Source organism: Mustela nigripes, chromosome 5 (assembly GCF_022355385.1).
Source record: "Mustela nigripes isolate SB6536 chromosome 5, MUSNIG.SB6536, whole genome shotgun sequence".
Taxonomy (NCBI): domain Eukaryota; kingdom Metazoa; phylum Chordata; class Mammalia; order Carnivora; family Mustelidae; genus Mustela; species Mustela nigripes.
Window position 1 is genome coordinate 20,339,225 of NC_081561.1, and position 14,722 is coordinate 20,353,946.

General features: G+C 41.4%; 1 pseudogene; it reads left to right on the plus strand.

Moving 5' to 3' along the window:
• The first annotated feature begins 4,256 nt into the window (after positions 1–4,256).
• LOC132017137 (large ribosomal subunit protein eL31-like) lies at positions 4,257–4,615 on the plus strand (annotated as a pseudogene).
• Positions 4,616–14,722: the final 10,107 nt, after the last annotated feature.

Sequence of the window (14,722 nt, forward strand, 5' to 3'; positions counted from 1 at the left end):
ACCACAATGCTTTGAACTAGAACTCAACCACAAGAGGAAAGTTGGAAAGAACCCAAATACATGGAGGCTAAAGAGCATCCTACTAGAGAATGAATGGGTCAACCAGAAAATTAAAGAAAATTTTTAAAAAATTCATGGAAACAAATGAAAATAAACACAGCTGTTCAAAACCTTTGGGATAGAGCAAAGGTGGTTCTGAGAGGAAAGTGTATAACAATACAAGCTTTTCTCAAGAAACAAGAAAGGTCTCAGATACACAACCTAACCCTATACCTGAAGAAGTTGGAGAAAGAATAGCAAAGAAAGCCTAAATCCAGCAGGAGAAGAGAACTCATAAAGATCAAAGAAAACAATGAAAAACAGAAACCAAAAGAACAGTACAACAGTTCAACAAAACTAGGAGCTGGTTCTTTGAAAGAATTAATAAGATTGATAACCCACTGGCCAGACTTACCAAAAAGACAAGAGAAAGGACTTAAATTAATAAAATCATGAAAGAAAGAGGAGAGATCACAACCAACAACAAAGAAATACAAACAATTACAAGAATATATTAGGAGCAACTATATGCCAGCAAATTTGACAATCTGGAAAAAATGGAGATGTGTAAACTACCAAAACTACCAAAACTGAACCAGGAAGAAATAGAAAACCTGAACAGACAGACCCACAACCAGTAAGGAAATTGAAGCAGTCATCAAAAATCTCCCAGAAAACAAGAGTCCAGGGCCAGACAACTTCCCATGTTTAAAGAAGAATTAATACCTATTCTCCTGAAGCTGTTCCAAAAAATAGAGATGGAAAGAAAACTTCCAAACTCATTTTATGAGGCCAGCATGACCTTGATCTCCAAACCAGAGATGCCATCAAAAAGGAGAATTACAGAGCAACATTCCTGGTGAACATGGATACAAAAAAAAAAAAAACTCACCCAAATACTAGCCAATAGGATCCAACAGTACATTAAAAGGATTATTCATCACAACCAAGTCGGATTTATTCCTGGGCTGTAAGGGTGGTTCAACATCCTCAAATCAAGCAATGTGATACAGTACACTAATAAAAGAACAAGAAGCATATGATCCTCTCAATAGATGCTGGGAAAGCATTTAACAAAGTACAGCATCCTTTCTTGATCAAAACTTTTCACACTATAGGGAGAGACAGTACATACCTCAGTATCATAAAAGCCACCTATGAAAAACCCACAGTGAATATCATTCTCAATTGGGAGAAACTGATAACTTTTCCCCTAAGGTCAGGAACATGGCAGGGATGTCCACTATCACCATTGTTATTCAACATAGTACTAGAAGTCTTAACCTCAGCAATCAGACAACAAAAAGAATACAAGGCATCCAAATCGGCAAAGAAGTAAAACTCTTACTCTTTGCAGATGATATGCTTTATGTGGAAAACCTAAAAGACTCCACTCCAAAGCTGCTAGAACTCATACAGGAATTCAGTAAAGTGTCAGGATATAAAATCAATGCACAGAAATCAGTTGCATTTCTATACACCACCAACAAGACAGAAGAAAGAGAACTTAAAGAGTTGATACCATTTACAACTGCACCCTAAGGCATTAGATACCTAGGAATAAACCTAACCAAAGAGGCAAAGAATCTGTACTCAGAAAACTATAAAGTACTCATGAAAGAAATTGAGGAAGACACAAAGAAACGGAAAAACATTCTATGCTTATGGATTGGAAGGACAAGTATTGTGAAAATATCTATGATACCTAGAGCAATCTATACATTGAATGCAATTCCTATCAAAATACCATCAACTTTTTTCAAAGAAATGGAACAAGTAATCCTAAAATTTATATGGAACCAGAAAAGACCTCGAATAGCCAGAGGAATGTTGAAAAAGAAAACCAAAGTTGGTAGCATCACAATTCCAGACTTCAAGCTCTATTACAAAGCTGTAATCATCAAGACAGTATGGTACTGGCACAAAAACAGACACATAGATCAGTGGAACAGAATAGAGAGCCCAGAAATAGACCCTCAACTCTATGGTCAACTAATCTTCGCCAAGGAAAGAATGTTCAATGGGAAAAAGACAGTCTCTTTAACAAACGGTATTGGGAAAATTGGACGGCTACATGCAGAAGAATGAAACTGGACCATTTCCTTACACCACACACAAAAACAGACTCAAAATGAATGAAAGACCTCAACATAACACAGGAGTCCATCAAAATCCTCTTTGACCTGAGCTGCAGCAAATTCCTAGAAACATCACCAGAGGCAAGGGAGGCAAAGGCAAAAATGAACTATTGGGATTTCATCAAGATCAAAGCTTTTGCACAATAAAGGAAACAATCAACCAACAATCAAACCAAAAGACAACCAACAGAATGGGAGAAGATATTTGCAAATGACATATCAGATAAAGGGCTAGTAGCCAAAATCCATAAAGAACTTATAAAACTCTACACCCAAAGAACATATAATCCAATCAAGAAATGGGTAGAGGACATGAACAGACATTTCTTCAAGAAGACATCCAAAGAGCCAAGACACACATGAAAAAGTGCTCAACATCACTCGGCATCAGGGAAATACAAATCAAAACCACAGTGAGATACCACCTTACACCAGTCAGAATGACTAAAATTAACCAGTCAGGAAATGACAGATGTTGGCAAGGATGGGGAGAAAGGGTACCCTCCTACACCATGGTAGGCATAGTAGGCATGCAAGCTGGAGCAACCACTCTGGAAAACAGTATGGAGGTTCTTCAAAAAGTTTGAAAATAGAGCTATCCTATGACCTAGCAATCGCTCTATTGGGTATTTACCCTAAGTATACAAATGTAGTGATCCGAAGGGGCATGTGCACCCCAATGTTTACAGCAGCAATTTTCACAATAGCCAAACTATGGAAAGAGCTTAGATGTCCATCAACAGATGAATGAATAAAGAAGATGTGAGATACACACACACATTAAAAAAAAAAAAAAAAAAAACATGAAATCTTGCCATTTGCAATGATGTGGATGGAACTAGAGTGTATTATGCTAAGTGAAATAAGTCAATGAGAGAAAGACAATTATATGATCTCTCTGATATGTGAAATTTGAGAGGCAGGGCAGAGGGTCGTGGAGGAAAGGGAGGGAAAAAATGAAGCAAGGTGGGACCAGGGAGGAAGACAAACCATAAAAAACTCTTAATTTCAGGAAACAAACTGAGGGCTGCTGGGGAGGGGAAAAGGATAGGGTGGCTGGGTGATGGACACTGGGGAGGGTGTGTGCTATGGTGAGTGCTGTGAATTGTTTAAGACTGATGTTTCACAGACCTGTACCCCTGAAACAAATAATACATTATATATTAATAATAAATAAATAATAAAATTGCCAACCCAGAATACTTTACTCAGAAAAGCTATCCTTCAGAAACAAAGGATCTGAGATAAAGACTTTCCCAGACAAACAAAAGCTAAGGCAGTTCATCACCACTACATCTACCTTTTAAGACATACTGAGAGGATATCTTCAAGCTGAAATGAAAGTAAACTAATTAATAAGCTAAAAACATGTGAAAATATATACTGGTAAAGGTAAAGGTGACTACACAGTCTAAATCTATAATATGATAGTGTGTTAATCACTTAATTCCAATATAAAGGCTAAAGGACAAAAGTATCAAAGCTTATGTCCATTAAAGCACAAAAATATTGAAGTTAATAACAGTTGTAGCTTATGGCTACAATTATTTGCTAATGGAAACACAATATAAAAACTATGTAAACTGTGACATCAAAACCATAAAATGAGGGGGTGGTGAAAGAGTAGTTTTTGTATGCAACCAAATTTTTTTAAAGATTTATTTATTTGAGGGCTTCTGGGTGGCTCAGTGAGTTAAAGCCTCTGCCTTCAGCTCAGGTCATTATCCTAGGGTTCTGGGATCAAGCCCCACATTGGGCTCTCTACTCAGCAAGGAGGCTGCTTCTCCCTCTCTCTCTCTCTGCCTGCCTGCCTACTGTGATCTCTGTCGAATAAATAAATAAAATCTTTCTTAAAAAGATTTATTTATTTGAGAGAGAGAGAGACGGCATGAGTGGGGGGAGGGTTTGAGGGAGAGGGAGAAGCAGTTTCCCCATTAAGCAGGGAGCCCAACTTGGGACTTGATCCCAGGATCATGACCTGAGCTGAAGGTGGACACCTAACCAACTGAACCACCCAGGCACCCCACAATCTAATTTAAATTTCTATCTTTCTTTCCTCTCCAATCTGGGCCCAACAGAATGGCTCCTACTAAAAAGGGTGGCAAGAAGAAGGGTCATTCTGAGGTAGTGACCAGAGAATTCACCATCACTATCCACAAGCACGTCCACAGAGTGGGCTTCAAGAAGCATGCCCTATCTAGCACTCAAAGAGATGGGGCACTTTTCCATGAGGGAGGTGGGAACTCCAGAAGTGCACACTGACACCAGGCTCAACAAAGCTGTCTGGGCCAAAGGCATAAGGAAAGTTCCATACCGTATCCATGTCCAAAAAATGTAACAAGGATAAAGATTCACCAAAAAAACACTATACCTTAGTTACCTATGTACCTGTAACCATTTTCAAAAATCTACAGACAGTTAATGTGGATGAAAACTAATCACTGACCATCAAATAAAGATATAAAACTGCAAAAAACAAACAAACAAACAAACAAAAACAACTAAGTTGCTATCAGCTTAAAACAGACTATTACAATGATAAGATGTTATGTAAGCCTCATAGTAACCAGAAAGCAAAAACCTGTAATAGATATATAAATGTAAACAGAAGGGAATCAAAGCATGCCACTATGGAAAATCATTAATTCACAATGACGGCAAGAAAGAAAGGTTCAAAAGAACTACAAAAACAGCCAAAAAACAGTCAATAAGATGGCATTAGTAATCCCTTACTTACACTATATATACACTAATATACACTAAATATAAATGGATTCAATTCTCTAATCAAAAGACATACAGTAGCTGAACAGGTTTAAAAAAAAGAAAAGAAAAAGAAAAAAAGAGGAAGAAAAAGACCCCAACTATCTGCTGCCTACAAGATACTCACTTCAGCTTTAAGGAAACACACAGTTTCAAAGTGAAGTAAAGGGTTGGAAAAATACATTCCATGCAAATGAAAACCTAAAGAGACCAGAAATAGCTCTATGTGTATCAGATAAAATAGACTTTAAGTCAAAACTGTAATAAGACAAAAGTAAGTCATTATATAATATTAAAGGGGTCGATTCAAGAGGCTATTACAATTGTAAATATATGGGTGTGCAACATGGGAGCAGCTAAATATATGAAGCAAATACTAATATAATTAAAGAGAGATACAGAAAACAATACAATACTAGTAGGGGAATTCATACACAACTTCCAATACTAGACAGGTCATCCAGGGAGAAAATCAATAAGGAAACACTGGGTCAAATAAGAAATCAAAAGGGAAATTAAAAATACCTTGAATTACATGAAAATGGAAACACAAATTACCAAAATTGTTGAGATAGAATAAAACAGTTCTAAGAGGGAAGTTTATAGCAATAAATGTCTACATTAAGAAAAAGAAAGGTCTCAAATAAACAACCTAACTTTATACCTCAAGGAACTAGAAAAAGAAACAAAAACCAAAGTTAGCAGAAAGAAGAAAATACAAAGATGAGAGCAGAAATAAATGACTAGAGACCAGAAAAATCATAGAAATGATCTATAAAATTAAGAGCTAGCTTCTTGTAAAGATAAACAAAACTGACAAACCTTTAGTTAGACTAACTATAACGTGGAGTTACAATCTAGGAACACAACAACAGCAAAGATAGGGAGAGAAAAGGAAAAGAAAAGAAGAGAAAGACAAATACTTTTGTTCCTCTCCTGAAAGAGGCTACAGTCTGGTGAGGAATTCAGCTGAGTGAATAGATAGTTCCTGTTCAGGGTGAGAAGTGCTGTAACAGGGAAATGACAGGGTACTCCTTTTAATAGAGCTCTGGAATTTTCTCAAGGACAGTTTCTCAATTCTAAATTGACACCTGAGAAGTTTACTCCTCGATTTCAGCAGATTTGCATATCGGAAAGATCACTGCTGGAAGGAAGAGGAAGGGTTGGAGGGGGACAATACTGAAGGGAGCAGGTAGGAGGCCGTTGCAGTGATCCAGGCTAGAGAAGACGGCAAGCAAGCATCAGGCTAGTGGCATTGGGGCTGGAGTGACATGAGCTTCTCAAGACAATTGTGAAGCAGAAATAAAAGAATTTGGTAATAGAAAAGAAAGGAGTAGAAAGAAGGATGATGTCTTTCTTTGGTTTCCTCCAGAAACAGACTTAAAGGAAGGATCAAGAACAAGTAGTTCATTTGGGAACAGGGAACATGGGTAGGAAAGAGAGGAAGTGACATGGAGAAGGGAAGGTAGCCAAGAAAGAGTGGTTTATCAAGCCAACTGTACCATGAATTCGTGAACAAATCCTAGGAAATGATATACAATAGGGGCACCTGGATGGCTCAGTCAGTTAGATGTCTGCCTTTGGCTCAGGTCCTGATCCCAGGGCCCTAGGATTGAGTCCCACATTGGGCTCCTTGCTCAGCAGGGAGCTTGTTTCTCCCTCTGTCTGCTGCTCCCCCTACTTATTCTCTCCCTCTGACAAATAAATAAATAAAATCTTAAAAAGAAATGATATAAAACAAATGCCAAGAGATCTCACCCAAGAGATTGAGGAGTTGGGGAATTTATAAGCCAATTCCCATGAGTCATTGACCCAATGTTTCCAGTTTGCTCTGCACAAGGCAGAACAGTTTCCATCGCTTCCTAAAAGGTTTGCTTTCCTCACACAAAACTAAACAACAACAACAACAACAAAAAAAAAAACCCCACACAGACACAGGCCACTGGAAACAAGGAGAAGCACCTCAAGTGGTAAGGACAAAAGGATATGAGCTACAGATGACACCCAGTCTCTGGTGTGGATAAATGGGGTCAGAGTTCAATGAGATGGGAAACCCAGGGGTTAAGGCAAGATAGAGGGGTGCTGAGGAGTAGAGAGTATGAGTTGAATTTTTGACATGGTACATTTGAGGTGTCCATAGGACGTCTAAGTGAAGTTGTCTGGTAAACAGTTGGCTATGTGAATAGGAGTCTGTGGGAAGCAGTCTGATCTAGACTTACAGATCCAAAACTGTCATCACGTGAATTCACGAGTGCGGCAGAAATCTCATGGGAATCCCATGGAGTGAGGAACAAAGATGGCCAAGGGCAGACGCGAAACACCCTATTTATGGGGCAGTGAGAGAAAGAGAAACAGAGAAGAATGAGAAAACACATCAGCAAGTTACAAGGAAAACCACAAGTTCTAGGTGTCTGGAAGCCATCAAATAGAAAGCAAAAAATGTGTCACATGCTACTGAGAAAGCAAGAGAAACTGAAGGTAAGTACCTGTAAAAGATCATATAAATAAAGCATACTGTAATGAGCTTTTAAAAACAAAAGTGAATATCAGGTTAAGGGAGGACTTCCAAGTGAAAGAAGGATCATTTGTTAACAGAAAATGGAAGAGACTCTGACAATGTTGCTGGGAAAGAGCAAATGAAAGAGATGGAGATCAGAGGTGCAGCAGAAATGCTAGAAAGGCATAGGAATCTTCAGAGGACAGAAAGAGACTGAATGCAGAGACGGGGGGTGGAAAAGGCGGGGCAGGGAGGCTTCTGACCTGGCATGGACTTAGCTTCCTTTGTCACAAATGGGAAAGAGAAATGTGGTGGGTCCCCATCCAGGCTAATTTGTAAATCTGGTGGCATGAGATTAGTAAAGTATCTGTGCATTTTCTCCATGAATTAAGAGTTGAAGAGAAGGGGCACCTGGGTGGCTCAGTGGGTTAAAGCCTCTGCCTTCAGCTCGGGTCATGATCCCAGGGTCCTGGGATCGAGCCCCACGTGGGGCTCTCTGCTCCACAGGGAGCCTGCTTCCCTTCCTCTCTCTCTGTCTGCCTCTCTGCCTACTTGTGATCTCTGTCAGATAAATAAATGAAATCTTTAAAAAAAAAAGAGAGAGAGAATTGAAGAGAAAGGTGTGAGTGAGGCGAAATGGGGGATGTCCCACGTGTGAGGAGCTTGTGGGTGGCGTGCAGCGTCTCTGGAGAGAACGGAGAGCAAGGCAGTGAGTTAAGCTGTGCTCAGTGGCCCAGAGACTGAAGAGCTGGACGTACTCAAGGGGGTTTCAACAGCTGGGCGAACGAGAACGAAATTGGGCAAGGGAGCTGCACGGTGTGCAAGCGAAGACAGTAGGAAATCTACGCAGCACAGGAAAGGAATTAAAGACCTGGGAAATGACAGATGGACGATGTCCGTGGGAATGGTGTTCCAGCTTCCACGCAGGGCATTCTGTTTCCAGGGTTTGAGGCAAGGGGAGAGCATGCATAAGGGAGGAACCTGTGTCAGTGGATGACAGCTGACACATTGATTAGTTTGCCGGAATAGAAAGAAGCCAGAGCTGGCTCAGGGGAATAAAGGCAGCCACAGCTGTTACGGGTTATGGCTGGGCCAGAGTCTAACAAAAGAGTTAATTCATGATCGTGGTCTGTCCACTGTTCTGTCCCTCTGTTATAGGTTGGATTGTGTCCTCCAAAAAGATACACTGAAGTCCTAAGCTGTGGTTCCTGTCCATATGATCTCGTTTGGAAACAGGGTCTTTGCCAACATAACCCTACCAAAAGGTCATTTGGGTGGGCCCTACACCAATATGCCCGTTGTCTTTATAAAAAGAGAAGAGACATACAGACCCACCGGGAGACCATGACGTGGCGATGGAGGCAGAGACTGGAGTGGTGTTTATAAGCCAAAGGAGGCCAAGGTTTGCTGGTGACACCAGAAGGGAAGAGAAAGGCATAGAACAGATTCTCTCCCAGAGCCTTCAGACAGAGCATGGCCTTGCTGCCATCTGGATTACAGATTTCCAGAATCCAGAACCATGATGGAGAACCAATTTCTGTGGTTTAATCTGTTGGTAGTATTTTGTTACAGCCAGTCTAGGTAACAAATACACCCTCCATGCTTTTACATGGCTTAGCCTGGCCTTATACCCGGGCCTTGGTATGTCCAGTAGGGACTTACTGCCTTAATGTCCCAGTACACCAAGAGATGTCAGCCTGTGGCTGACAGGTCCTGGCATAACCCTCCCTTTCTAAGTAGAAATTGGACATTTTCATTCTCATTAAGTGTCTTTTCAACTCTCATCTGGTGATAGGGTAATTCATTAATTACCAAGCAAAGAGGTCCAAAAGTTAAGTTCATCCAAAAGGAAGAGAACTTAAAAAAAAAAAAAAAAAAAAAAGTCAACCTGCCTTGAATTTAAATTTAGAAGTGTAAGGGTATTTTAGACTAGATCAATCATAGTGCCAGAATACTGGTGTTTATTATATTTTTACTGTCAAAAAGAAGCCAGTGCACTTTTTCTGGTGACAGTACGTGCCCACTTTGTGTACTAGAACTTTTTTTGTTTGCAGCAATGTTGACACACAATGATTTAATGTTCTCATCTCCACTGACTGATTTGGCACAAACAATGCATTTATGTGCCAATGAGTAAGAGAGATCTACGTGACACCTTCCTCTCTCTCACACACACACACCAGAAAATGTAACACCGTTTTCCTATGCGCAAATATTGAGAACAGTAGTTTAATCCACGAATTAATGAATGCCTCACAGATGTTCTCAAAAGTCTCAAAGCTGTAATGCTTTTCTTGGTTAAAGTCCTGAAAATTGGGAGATTTTCTATGACCTTCAGATTGTGTTACGTTCTCTGCTTTACACAAATCATTTAAAACTTAAAGTAATAACACAGTTTTCATAAATCGGGGAGGCAAACACGGCCACCCTCAGGAGTTGGACAGGTAATAAAAATAACCAGCGTTGGCCAGATTGTATTCTTGGGACGTACTTTGTTTACACATTCAACAGCAGCTTCATTTCCACCAAGAAATGTTTTCTCCTACTTTTCTTGAAACACAAAGCCCTGCTCAGTCTACTTTTTATTTGCTCATCTTTGTAGAAGCTGAGCTTTAAAACGATTTGGCCATTCTGTGAATTGTCAAAAAGAGAAGCAACCAGGCGGGCACCGGGCTGAACGACAGGAGAGCTTAGATGTCAGTGCTGACAAGAGCATGGTGTAGGAAGTGGAGGTACGTGCTAGGAAGCGGGGGGTGGGGGGAGTTGGCCTTCCTTGGCTCCAACAGGTTGTATCCAAGTAGGAATGTGTGTCTCCAGTTATGGGGCAGCCCAGTTTTAGAAGGGTTTATACAAAATCTCCAGATTCTAAATGTTAGAAACGAATCTCATTTTTTTGTCCACACACGATAGCCAGAAGAATCTGAGGCCAAGGAAAACCTGTCTGAGAGCAGATTTAGCCAACAGGCTGCACATTTACAACCTTTAATGTTGCATGGGGTTTTTTGATGTGTGTGGTAAAACATACAAAATATACAATTCACCAATTTTCACTATTTTTTCAGTGTATAATTCGGTGGCATGAAGTACATTTGCAGTGTTGTGCAACTACCACCATCACCCATTTCTCGAACATGTTCATCATCCCAAGCAAAAATTCTGCACTCATTCATTTGTTGTGCATTTTTATCCTCAACTTCGAAATGAAAAGAGAACTTTTTTTTTTAAGATTTTATTTATTTATTTGACAGAGAGAGATCACAAGTACGTAGAGAGGTAGAGAGGCAGGCAGAGAGAGAGAGAGAGGAGGAAGCAGGCTCCCTGCTGAGCAAAGAGCCTGATGTGGGACTGGATCCCAGGGCCCTGAGATCATGACCTGAGCCGAAGGCAGTGGCTTAACCCACTGAGCCACCCAGGCGCCCCGAAAAGAGAACTTTAAGAGGAGAATGACCCAAATGGTTACCAAATTTGTTGTTAAAAAAAAAACAACAATGACAAAACAAAAAGCACTTCAGACTTCAGCGTTAGGCTAAGTGCCCACCTCCTTCCAAGAGCTAAGAATCTCCCAGTGACTCATCACCAGCTGTAAAGCCCCTCCAGAAATCCTTTATCGACATCCACACTCCATGTGACCCAACTCTGGACTTCATTGTGCCCTTGGAAATTCTGCCCTGTGCTCAACCAACTTTCCAGTGCCCTTCACCTCTGCTCTCCACACCCTCTCCCCGTATCTGCCTCAGTGAAACCCAAGGGCTGTCTGAGAACAGCACCCCCTCCCCCACCCCAGCCTTTTAAGCAGAAACTGCTTATTCTCACCTCAAGTTTGGCGGCTGGATCAACGTTTGCCGACTTGCAGACGTTGAACCTGCTTCCTCCTGTAAATATCCCCTCTCTTTTGAGACTCCTACATTCAGCTCCATCACACTTCCCTCCTGGTCACTGTCATCTGCGGTCACTTCTCTTCATTCACCTGAGATTTCAGCAGCGGACTTCCAGTCCGCCTTAACTTCTGTCATCATATTAGACAACGTCAACGTATCTCGGATGACCCACCCAAGATGCTGAGCTACTGGTTCACTCAACTCCCTACCTCAGCAACTTACAAAATCAGAAATCAGACACCCCACTCCCTCATAAAGCTATTTTTCGTTCAACCTACTCAATGCCTCCCCCTGCCATTCCGCCATCTTTCATCTCATGAAGACTGCCAACCCACAACCCCTTGGCTTCTCTTTGCCCGTCCGCCCCACCTGCCTTTACTTCTTCTTGTACCTGGATCCTTAGAGTCACTCTCATTATGGTAAGTCCTTTGAAAACACTATAGCCACGGCCATGCTTCTCTTCCCCCACCGCACCCGCCGTGGGACACACCAAACCCCACCAAGATGAATGCAACCATCTATCTGTTCTCACCCAGACTGAAGAAAACACACAACAGAACCGATTGGTCTAGATGAAAAGTCGATGTCTCCAACCTAAACACTGCTTAGCATCCTAATTATGTATCTCTAATAAACTCGGCTGATCACTCCCGAAATGATTATTTTGTACTTCCCTAATCCCAAATCTTTTTTTTCCTCATCTCCCCAAGAGTCCATTAGGACATTCTATCAATTTTATCCCCCAAATATATCACAAACCATTCACTTCTCTCCTCCTCTCCTCGTACCCAAACCACCACCATCATCTCTAGACTGGGTCACCACAACACTACATCCCTCCCCATGGGGAGGACACCCCATCTTAGTGTCCTCCCCATGAATTCTCCACAGAGCAGCTAGAGGGATATCTTTTTTTAAAGATTTTATTTATTTATTTGACAGAGAAGGATCACAAGTAGGCAGAGAGGCAGGCGGGGGCGGTGGGGGGAAGCAGGCTCCCCACTGAGCAGAGAGCTCAACATGAGACTCAATCCTAGAATCCTGAGGTCATGACCTAAGCAGAAGGCAGAGGCTTAACCCACTGAGCCACCCAGGCATCCCCTAGAGGGATATTTTTTTAAATGTTAATCAGGTTGGGGCACCTGGCAGGCTCAGTTGGTAGAGCATGTGACTCTTGATCTCAGGGAAGTAAATCCGAGCCTCACAACGGGTGTAGAGATTACTTAAAGAAAAAATCTTAAAAATGTTAATCAGGCCATGTCATTCATATACTTAAAACTAGTCCATGACTTCTCACTGAATTTGGAATAAAATCTGAACTTCTTCATATAACCTAGTACCTCGCCTGGTCTGGGCCGTACCCATCACTTCATTTTCCTCTCTGCCACTTGCCTTCTTGCTCATTGCATGCCAGGTCTACTAGCTTCATGCCCTAAGCTCTCCTTTCTCCAGCCCTGGCCCCATCTGTTGTCTCTACAGGAAGTGCTCTCTCTCCATCCCCCATGTTCCTCCCCATTCATGCTGATGAATTCTGTTCATTCTTTAGGTCTCCCATTGGATGACCCCATCTTGGAGAAGTCCGCTCGGTCAACTCCATCTTTAAATTATGCGCTTACAGGGCACCGGGGTGGCTCAATCGCTAAGTGTCTGCCTTTGGCTCAGGTTATGATCCCGGAGTCCCAGGATTGAGCCCCACATCAGGCCCCCTGCTCAGTGGGGAGCCTGCTTCTCTCTCTCCCTCTCCCCCTGCTTGTGTTCCCTCTCTCACCATCTCTCTCTGTCAAATAAACAAAATCTTAAAAAAATAATAAAAATAAGTTGTGGTCTTTCCATTCTTCCTAACTTGCCAATTTCTTTTTCTTTACCCCACCTACATAGTACTTATTTCTCTGTGGATTTGCTTGTTTCTGACTCTCACCAGACACTTCCTTGAGAGCCAGGAACCATATACAGTTTGATTTTCACTCTATCTGAGCTCCCGACACAGTAGGTACTGTATAATGAGGGTCCCAGAGGATTTGTTAAACACTGAGGGAAAATTCATTCCTGATTCAGTAGGAAAGACAGGACAATGTACAGGAAAGAGAGAGAGGTAGGAGAGATATTTTACAATTACTTGGGTATGATTACTTGGCATCTCTTTTCACCTTTACCAACACAAACACATGCCTTACTCTCAGTACTTCAAAAACCATCACACTGCAGTGCCTGGCTGGCTCAGGCAGTGGACTGTGTAACCCCTGATCTCTGGGTTGTGATTTCCAGCCCCAAGTTGAGTGTAGAGATTACTTAAAAACAACATTTTTTCAATCTTTAAGATTTAAATCTTAAGACTTAAAAAAGATTTAAAATCTTAAGATTTTAATCTTTAAGATTTTATTCATTTGACAAATAGAGAAAGCACAAGTAAGTAGAGAGGCAGGCAGAGGGAGAGTGGGAAGCAGGCTCCCCACTGAGCAGAGACCTGGCCTGGGGCTCAATCCCAAACTCTGGGAACATAACCCGAGTGGAAAGCAGATGCTTAATCAACTGAACCACCCAGGTGCCCCCAATTTTTTTTTAAATAAAAAAACCAATCATATTATATTTAGGTTACAAGAGAGTTTACCATGATAATTACCTATTACAGAAGAACGATTTGTACTTTGTGACTTATTGTAATGGGGGGTGTGGGGGGTGTAAACTTGTTATTGTTTTATTTTTTTTTTTAAGATTTATTTATTTATTTGACAGATAGAAATCACAAGTAGGCAGAGAGGCAGGCGGGGGGGGGGGGGCGGTGGCGCAGGCTCACGCTGAGCAGAGAGCCCGATATGGGGCTCGATCCCAGGACTCTGGGACCATGACCTGAGCTGAAGGCAGAGGCTTTAACCCACTGAGCCACCCAGGCACCCCTTGTTATTGTTTTAAAGCAGGAGTTGGTAAACTGATTTTTGTAAACGGAGTTTAACAGAACACAGCCATGGTCATTTATTTACCTACTGTCTCTATCTGCTTTGGCACAGCAGCAGATTCATACAGTTATAACAGAGAAAATGACCTGAAAGCCTAAAACATCTGCCATCTGGCCCTTTACAGATAATGTTAGTGGACTCCCGCTTTTTAAAGTGTTGAAGAGCGGGTTCCTTTAAATATCTTTGTCTTTCTCCAAGCTGCTACACACACTAAAGGCATACACAGCATGATCTTTAGTTAAATTCTATTTGGGTATACCGCCATGCAAGCATTACTTAAAGATTTGAATATATCAAGTATTCTGGAAAGTTCTCTCATGGCCATTTCCAGTCAACCCTTCAGTGACAGATAACCACTTTCCTAATTTCTATCACCTACAATTATATTTGCCTGTTTATGAGTTTCATATAAATAGAATCACGTGGGGGTACCCGGGTGGCTCAGTTGGTTAA